Source organism: Poecilia reticulata, chromosome 8 (genome assembly GCF_904066995.2).
Source record: "Poecilia reticulata chromosome 8, P_reticulata-male-v2, whole genome shotgun sequence".
Classification (NCBI taxonomy): Eukaryota; Metazoa; Chordata; class Actinopteri; order Cyprinodontiformes; family Poeciliidae; genus Poecilia; species Poecilia reticulata.
The window spans coordinates 11,922,596-11,931,107 of record NC_088837.1 but is presented as its reverse complement, the minus strand read 5'-3'; the positions used below and the strand labels follow the sequence as shown (position 1 = coordinate 11,931,107).

The following is an 8,512-nucleotide window of genomic DNA, read 5'->3' as shown; positions in this document are numbered from 1 at the left end:
AGCAAACCACGGGAAAACCAACACCTGACTCATTTAGGCTTTTGACAGTTAATATAATCACATCTAGTTGTAATATTTTGGTTCACTCAAATATTTAATACATTCCTGAGCAAATCGGTTTGACTGATTAAAGTCTAAAAACATATTAGTACAGTACAGTCTTAGTTTTACGATAGAACATTAATACCTAACCCAGTGTAAGCTTCTTAGAAGTGCTACAATTGGTGCGGTTCTAAAATGCATAATCAGAACTTCACATAACAGAAGAGGATGTGATAACAGTCAGAACAGAATTTTTATTTAAAGGCACCACTCAAACCACATATTTCCAGTATATTCAAACATTCAAAATAAATAACACATAACCATTCCTCTGAGAACTGGTAAAAAAAAATAGACCTTCAAAGTCAATATATAGTTTCACCAACACTGGATTAAAAATTGAAGACTTTCAGTTTGCAGCGACATAAACTGGGTTTAACTCATTAATTTCTACAATCTTATGAACATAACACAGTTCTTAACCAAAGCATGGATGTTTCTTTATCACTAAACAAATGAAAGAAAAATTACTTCCAAAATCTAAAATTCAACATGGCTGAAATAATGTGGAATTCTAGAATTTACAGGGTATTAAAATGTGAACTATTAATGGTTCTCAAGAGTCCAAGTGGCACTTACTTTATTAGATGCAGATGAAGGCACTGTCCAACATGGAAAAAGAAAAGACAATATAATTTAGATTCTAAATAATATGGAAACAGAAATATTTCAAAGAAAAGAAAAAGACAACAACTAACCTGAATGAGATGCCACTCAAAGTCCATCAGGTTTTTGATGAAGGTGGAAACCTGAACATTGACTGTCACTTTTTCTTTTGAATGGTCTTTCCTGTGTTTTTGGATACCATCTTCCCATGACCGGCTTTTGTGCCCCTTTCTGGGTCAATCCCAATGGAGGGACTAAAAAACAAAATCAAAAGTGGGAAAAATCCTGAAAATATAGTGTGGCATTCTGAATACAGCTGGTACAATATATAAATAAAGCTGTTTTTAATTACGTAAAGAGAAAATATCCCACCTTTGTCAAATGTCAATCATAACTTGCTTTAAAACCATGTCATTGTAAAAAGAAATACAGGAATGGTTTTACCGTTGAATGAGCCAAAGTCTTGGCTGCCTCATTGGAGGCTGAAGATGAAGATGGACAACACTGTCCTGTCTGGAATGTTGGCTGGACCCTCTCAAAGACAATATGGCCTTCAATGCTGACCATGCACAAAACTGCTTGCCACAGGGACTGTAATAAACCAAGCCCTTAATTGGAAGAACATAAAACAAACCCTCTTATTGATACAGTATGCATTTAAATGATCATCATAATAAATAGTGTCCACTCTATCAGGTAAAGTAAAAGCAAGGATCTTAAACTCCTCAATTGTCGTGCAAGTCACATCAATGCTGAAAACTGTAGGCTGGATTAATGTACAGAGGTTGTAGAGGAATTTGTACTGAAGGTGAAGTGTGCTTTCAAAGTTCATCAAAAGCTACCTTGGATGATCTTGTGAAGTGTGTTTGTGCTGCTCTTGTTTTCACCAATATGCAGGAGGAAGGGCTGTCCTGGTTGCACGGCAATGAGGAAGGTTTCAACGTTGGCTTGCATCTTTGACATAATGATAAGAAGACAATAATAAAAATTATTAAATATATTTAGTAGCACAGCTACATTCAGATAGCAAACAAAGACAATGAGAAAGTGCTTCTACAAAGCAGAATCATTAGAATAACCACATACCTGCACATATCTGAAAACATAGTCCACAGTTTGACATGAGCTGTTTTGGATTCTTCTTGTGGCCTTTGGATGTAGGACGAAGCACATGAACCAACAGAAGAATGCCTGGTTTTCCCAGCCTGGAGGAACAACAGGATAAATAGCAGAAACATTAGGATAATAAATACAGATTTTAAAGAGAAGTGAGCAAAACTAACCAGACCCACCAAAATACTTTGTCCACCCGGTTTACCCTGGAGAGCATTTTTACCACCTACAACATAAAGCATAAAAATGTCAGAAATAATTACCATGAACACAACTCAGACATTAGGCATTATAGAAATTAGTCAGCTTATAGAAGCATTCTGGGCAGCATTTCTTCTGCCAACCTGTCAGAAGAAATGTGCTGAAGTCATCATAACAGGCTTCAGTCACCAACATGAAGTACTAATGAAGAAAAAATAGTCAGCCAATGTCATTATTTATTATAATTATTATTTATAGAGACAAAAACATTTTGGCTTAGCTTTGCTCGCATAGATCAAACCACCGGTTCAGCACAGCCACTCTCCCCATTATGCCATCAATAGCCGAAAACTTCAAGAAAACGACTCCGCAGCTAAATAATGTTAACTCAAACGGCCTTTCTGACAGTTTTAATATTCGTTTAACCAGCCGACACCCCGTGCTACACCTGCTTGGCTAGCTTTAGCTGCTAACAAAATAATAAACCGAGGGTGCTCACGTCAAGTCCTCGAGAAGTCCTGCAACTTTTCGATGTATCTTTACTCCAACAGACCAGGATCAGCTCTGAACAGACCTGCTAACCAGCTTTTCATTTGATTCAGGTGTGTTAACTGGAGCAGGGAAGCATCTGAAAGTTGCAGGATAGCAGCTCTCAGGGACTGGACTTGAGCATCTCTGTACTGAACAGTTGTACCGCGATATCCAAACAAATAAACTTACGTTAAGCATAAGTTGATACTGTTGCGCAAACAGAAAGTTAATGCATTCATTAAAAATAATCAAAATCAAAAACCAGTGATTCTTGAGAATAGGGACAAAACAGGTCCTATGGATAAAGCACAAAATCTGAATAAAATATACACAAAATATATTTTTTTCAAATATCTGACTAAACTAACCTGGGTCATGTGAGCACAACAATGTATGTTTTCCTGGTGGTTGCTGAATATTTTTTTATTTCAAACATTGTAGTCGGTGGATGATGCTTGTAAAATCCCTTGTCCAGGAGCAGAACTCAATACATTATAATAGTTTAAAACAATTAAAGAAATACAAAAATTATACATTATGACAATTAAGTATATAAATAATTATAAAAGTATCAATAAATTGAATTAAAAATAATTTTTAGATATTTTCCAACTCCGTTGAAATTTCTCAACACCGTCAGACATGAAAAGAATGTAATAAAAAAAAAAATAAAAATCAGGCATTATTGGGGGGCCAGAACTTTTGAGGACCCCATGACCTCAGTTACTGCAAGAGTTTGTGCCGAGACTGATAAATGAATGGAAAGGGTCACTGAGGGCCAGAACTCAACATATATATATATATATATATATATATATATATATATAAAAGCTGGTAGCTCTTGAATTGCAACAATTTCCCTCAGCACACTGGCTGCAATGTTGACACCTTGAGATGCCATGAGACCCAAATTCTGAACATCATGGCATGGAGTGCATCCCAGTTTTCCATGTCTGGCATATAACCATTCATTTTATCTTTTAAACTGGTTCTATTGACCCTGTGTCCAGACAGAGGGATAATCAGTAGCCTAGCATCATAACCAGTTTGTTCTGAAGATCCTACAGCTTCCACTTCTCTTCCTAACATGGCGCCTCCTCACCCTGACTCTCATACTGATAGGAGGAACCACAGAGCTCTGTTAGGTTAAAGCACATCTTCTGAAGTTGGGATATTTTTTCTCAAACAGGTTCCAGCGGAATCTGGTTTGAGGTGACCAACATCTGGTTAAAATCAACCATGGAGGGGAGGGGGACTGAGACCAAGCGACATCTGTATCATCCTGAGGGAGACCATCTCCCCTTGGGCAGACAAGCCGGCAGGAACCTGACCTAAGGAAACCGTCTTCTCCTTCCTGGAGCAAAGGAGGGGGAATAACGTTCTCTGAGACGTCCACGTTTGGAGCCAGCACATTCTATAACACTCGGGGTCCTTGACCATCTTATTACAGACTCAGAGGCTAGATGTAGTGACCATTTGTCTCTAAACTTAAATTCAAAAATCAAAAACTCAAAAATCGAAGGTGATCTAAAGAAATGGTGAATAAAACTCAAATAGTCACCTGATGCACCGTGGATTCTGGTTTACGCAGCAAAAAAGGATCAAAGGTCAAAATATAGTTCTTTGGTTTTAGTTGCAGATCAGGCAAAAGGTTACAGGCTTCTGCTCCTATTCCTGCACCTGCTCTCTGACTGACAATAGAAACCGATATGACTTATTGGCTTATTTTGTAGGCTGGTAAAAAACCTTATGACCACCCACGTGCATAATATGCTACCTAAGACCCACCTATTTATATCGTGAAATACCCACATCCCAACCTGAAATTAATTAACTAATTAAGTGAATTCCTAATCAAAGAACTTATTCTAAACAGCAAATTAAACAAAAATTCTAATAATAAATCAACTAGGAAATAAACAATAAGAATAAAGTAAACAATTTAAATTCTAAGATTTAACCAAAAGGGAAAATAGCTCTACACTAGATGTCCTCCTTCAAACCTGAAAAATCAAACAAAACTAACTCTGGCCGCGGCCTAATTTTTGTTGTTTTTAACTTTGTTTTATTTCTACTATATTTTTTGTGATTTTATTTTATTATTTTTATTTGCAGCAAAGTGGGGACTAAAAGGGGAGGAGAAAAAAAAAGTTAGGTTAAACGTGACAGCCAGACGGAGCGGTATGCCATATAGCTAGGATACACATACATATGCTGGACGGTGAATGTAACTCTGTATCTGATCCATTTATATGACATGTGTGGCTTGTAACATTTGATCATTTTTCTGCATTAAAGCCTGCTTTTATACAAGCAAATCTCATTATTTCTCAAGGTAATTTACACTCAGGGGTTCTGGTTGGGTCCTGAAACTGGTGGAGCATAGAAACAAAATGAACGAACTCCAACAAAACGTACAAAAGACGAGATGCTAACCAGTTTTTTCCATACATGCTAGGCTACATGACGGTGCAGCATTATCCTTATGGCTATCCGGATATAGTTTTTCCGTAAAGCAATATGTTTCTAATCATACTTACTTATAAAGTATATGAACGTTAGTCTTCTGTCTTGATAAAAACTGTTCACTACAAATCCCTGGTTACACCGATGGCTGCCAGTCGTTATGCTTGACAGCTGCTATCCTTTGCTCCTCGTTGAAGGTTACGCAATAAAATTACAAATTCGGTTTTCAACCTTATCCGTTTCTGCAGCCGACCGTGCAGCGTCCTGTGAGCATTTTTACAGCAAAACAATCTGAATAAAAGAAATATTAAGCTACCACATGTCTGTTTTTTTTTTTTTAACCAGCTTTAAAGGAGCGCATAGGTCGTTTTTGCCAAGGCTAGAACTGTATAATTTAACAGCTTCTCTTTTCCGGTCCTCGATATTCGCGGTCTGCGAAGGACCCGGATGAAGACCCTGAATTCGGGCACAGCTTTTAACACAAGTTTAGGAAACGTGACTTATTACGTGAGAACATAGAATTCGACGGGTTTGGTGCCTATGACGTGTGAATGGACGTCATAGACGTCAGGGTTTATCTGCACTTTTTTCTTCTCAAACCCTCACTTTGCAGTCCTTTGTCGCAGAGCCTGGATAAGTTACAGTTCATCTTGCGTTAAAGCAGAAAACTTAAGCTTTTCCTCTAATTAATTGAGTCTACAGTTATTATGGATAGCGGATTGACCCAAATCGTCACTGTCAATATCCTAAGGTTTATAGTTCATCCACTTTTCTTGAACTTAACCTGGATGGAGTGGATGCGTTTGGCAACTGGAGATCCCGCTCGCACCACCACCTGCGTTCTGATGAGGATTTTAGAAGACATCCTAGAGCTTTTTACATCCAACGCTCAAAATAGTCTTCCAAAGGACTGCCGCACCGCTGAAGCCATAAAATCCATCGTTGGCAACAAGGTGCCTGAGGCCTTCGCCAAGGTCATCAAGGTTAAAGGAGAAGTCCGAACAGAGCACACTGACAATTTAAACCATCTTATTGTCAAATATGTGGTGGATAGAGTCAATTCCAACGTAGACTCTGACTCTGACGACAGAAATCACGCTGATCAGCTGATCAGCGATATGGTTGACGAGATCAAAGTGATGATTAAGGATCTTTTTGTCAGACTGCATGCATCTAGTAAGGAACCGAAGAAAGTCGTGGTCCGCCCAGTTGAGCCAACATCTATGCTCAAACGTCTGAAAGGGAGGATCCAGGGTTTTTTCACCAAGTTCACTCGGAAACATTCATCTAGGGTTGCTCCAGTGAACCTACTGGAAATCCCAGAGACCTCTCACACCGTGGCCAACAGAACTACGGCAACCTTGGTTCCTGAGGAGGCCTACGTTCCTTCAGATAATGTGTCAGACGTCATAGATCTAGAAAATTATCCTGAGATCCCGTCAGCCATAGACTCTCAGGAATTTGAACTGGAGCCAAGGTATAACATCATACCCAGGGAGGCCTTCGTTTATCCTCTTCAGAAAGAGGATTTCGAGCCAGAGCCCAGGTTTGATGAGATCACACCTGTGGAACCGTTCATTTGTCCAGTTGAGTCATTTTAATTTTTTTTCGTAGTTGTTAGTTAGGCCATTTTACAATTGTTTGCTTAGGAGTTAGTTAGGTCTTTTTAAATTGCGTAGGAGTTAGGTGTTTTTTATACTTGTTTGCTTAGGAGTTAGTTGTTTTTATATTGTTTGCTTAGTAGTTAGGTGTTTTTATATTGTTTGCTTAAGTTAGTTGTTTTTATAGTTGTTTGCTTAGTAGTTAGGTTTTTTTATAGTTGTTGCTTAGTAGTTAGTTGTTTTTATAGTTGTTTGCTTAGTAGTTAGGTGTTTTTATAGTTGTTTGCTTAGTAGTTAGATGTTTTTAAATTGCTTAGTTAGTTAGGTTTTTTAATTGCTTAGTAGTTAGGTTTTAATTGTTTGCTAGTAGTTTACAGTGGATATAAAAACTACACACAGACTTTTATATCAACCTGCAAAGAGCTGCCACAGGATCAATGGATCTCGTTATTCAAAGATATCAGTCAGGTGAAGGCTACAGAAGAATTTCCAATTCATTAAGTATTGCCATGGAACAATGTGAAGATTGTCATCATCAAGTGGAGAAAACATGGCACAATCGTGACATTACCAAGAACAGGACGTCCGTCCAAAATTGATAAGACAAGAAGAAAACTGGTGAGGGAGGCTGAAGAGAGACCGACAGCAACACTGAAGGAGCTGCAAGAATTTCTGGCAAGTACTGGCTGGACTACAGTACGTGACAACAATCTCTGTCTTCTTCATATGTCTGGGCTATGGGGTAGGGTGGCAAGACAGAAGCCTTATATCTAAAAAAAAATCTTCAAAGCCCGGCTAAATTTTGCGAAGACATCTGAAATCTCCCAAACACATGTGGAAAAATGTGTTATGGCCTGATGAAACCAAGGTTGAACGTTTTGGACACAATTCCAAAAGGTATATTTGGGGCAAAAAAAACACTGCCCCTCACCAAAAGAACCCCATACCTACAGTTAAGCATGGTGGTGGTAGCATCATGCTTTGGGGCTGTTTTGCTTCAGCTGGAACCGGAGCCTTAAGGTAAGGTAAGGCAAGGTAAGGTAAGGTAAGGTAAGTTTATGTATAGCACATTTTCAGCAACAAGGCAATTCAAAGTGCTTTACAGGAATTAAATTTAAACCACCTTATTCAGGGTGGACGGAATTATGAACAGTTCCAAATATCAGTCAGTGTTGGCACAAAGCCTTTGGCCTTCTGCTAGAACTTCATCTTTAAGCAGGACAACGACCTAAAAGACACGTCTAAATCAAAAAAGAATGGCTTCACCGGAATAAGATTAAGGCTGTGGAATGGCCCAGCCAGAGTCCAGACCTGAATCCCATCAAACACCTATGGGGTGATCTGAAGAGGGCTGTGCACAGGAGATGCCCACGCAATCTATCAGATTTGGAGCAGTTTTACAAAGAAGAGTGAGCAAATATCCCGACATCAAAATGTACCACACATTTGTTCTATCTGGACATACTGTAGTCCAGATAGAACCTATCAAGGTTCTTACTCAAAAAGACAGAGTGCTGTAATAAAAGCCAAAGGTGCTGCAATAAAGTATTGTACGTTTTTTTATTTTATATTTGGTGTGTAGACTTTTTATATCCACTGTAGGTCTTTTTAAAAGTTTTAGTACTTGGGTCATTTTAAACTTGCTTGTTTAGTAGTTAGTTGGATGTAAAATGGCTTGTTTAGTAGTTAGTTGGTTGTAAAATGGCTTCTTTAGTAGTTAGTTGGTTGTAAAATGGCTCTTTAGTAGTTAGTTGGTTGTAAAATGGTTCTTTAGTAGTTAGGTAGTTAGGTCCTCTCCATGGGCTGCCACCTTATCGTGGTGGAGGGGTTTGAGTGTCCCAGTGATCCCAGGAGCTATGCTGTCTGGGGTTTATGCCCCTGGTAGGGTCACC

At 38.6% G+C, this 8,512-nt stretch overlaps 2 long non-coding RNA genes across 2 annotated transcripts; both read right to left on the bottom strand.

The window, feature by feature from the left end:
• Positions 1-276: 276 nt before the first annotated feature.
• On the bottom strand, positions 277-1,561 carry LOC145552524 (uncharacterized). Its single transcript, XR_014088597.1, has 3 exons — positions 1,153-1,561; positions 801-962; positions 277-704 (listed from the first exon to the last, which is right to left on the bottom strand). It is a non-coding gene; the product is annotated as an uncharacterized LOC145552524 (long non-coding RNA).
• A 16-nt stretch (positions 1,562-1,577) lies between these two features.
• Positions 1,578-5,352, bottom strand: LOC145552523 (uncharacterized). The gene is made up of 5 exons (XR_014088596.1): positions 5,094-5,352; positions 2,166-2,223; positions 2,001-2,047; positions 1,795-1,913; positions 1,578-1,662 (listed from the first exon to the last, which is right to left on the bottom strand). It is a non-coding gene; the product is annotated as an uncharacterized LOC145552523 (long non-coding RNA).
• Between the last annotated feature and the right edge of the window lie 3,160 nt (positions 5,353-8,512).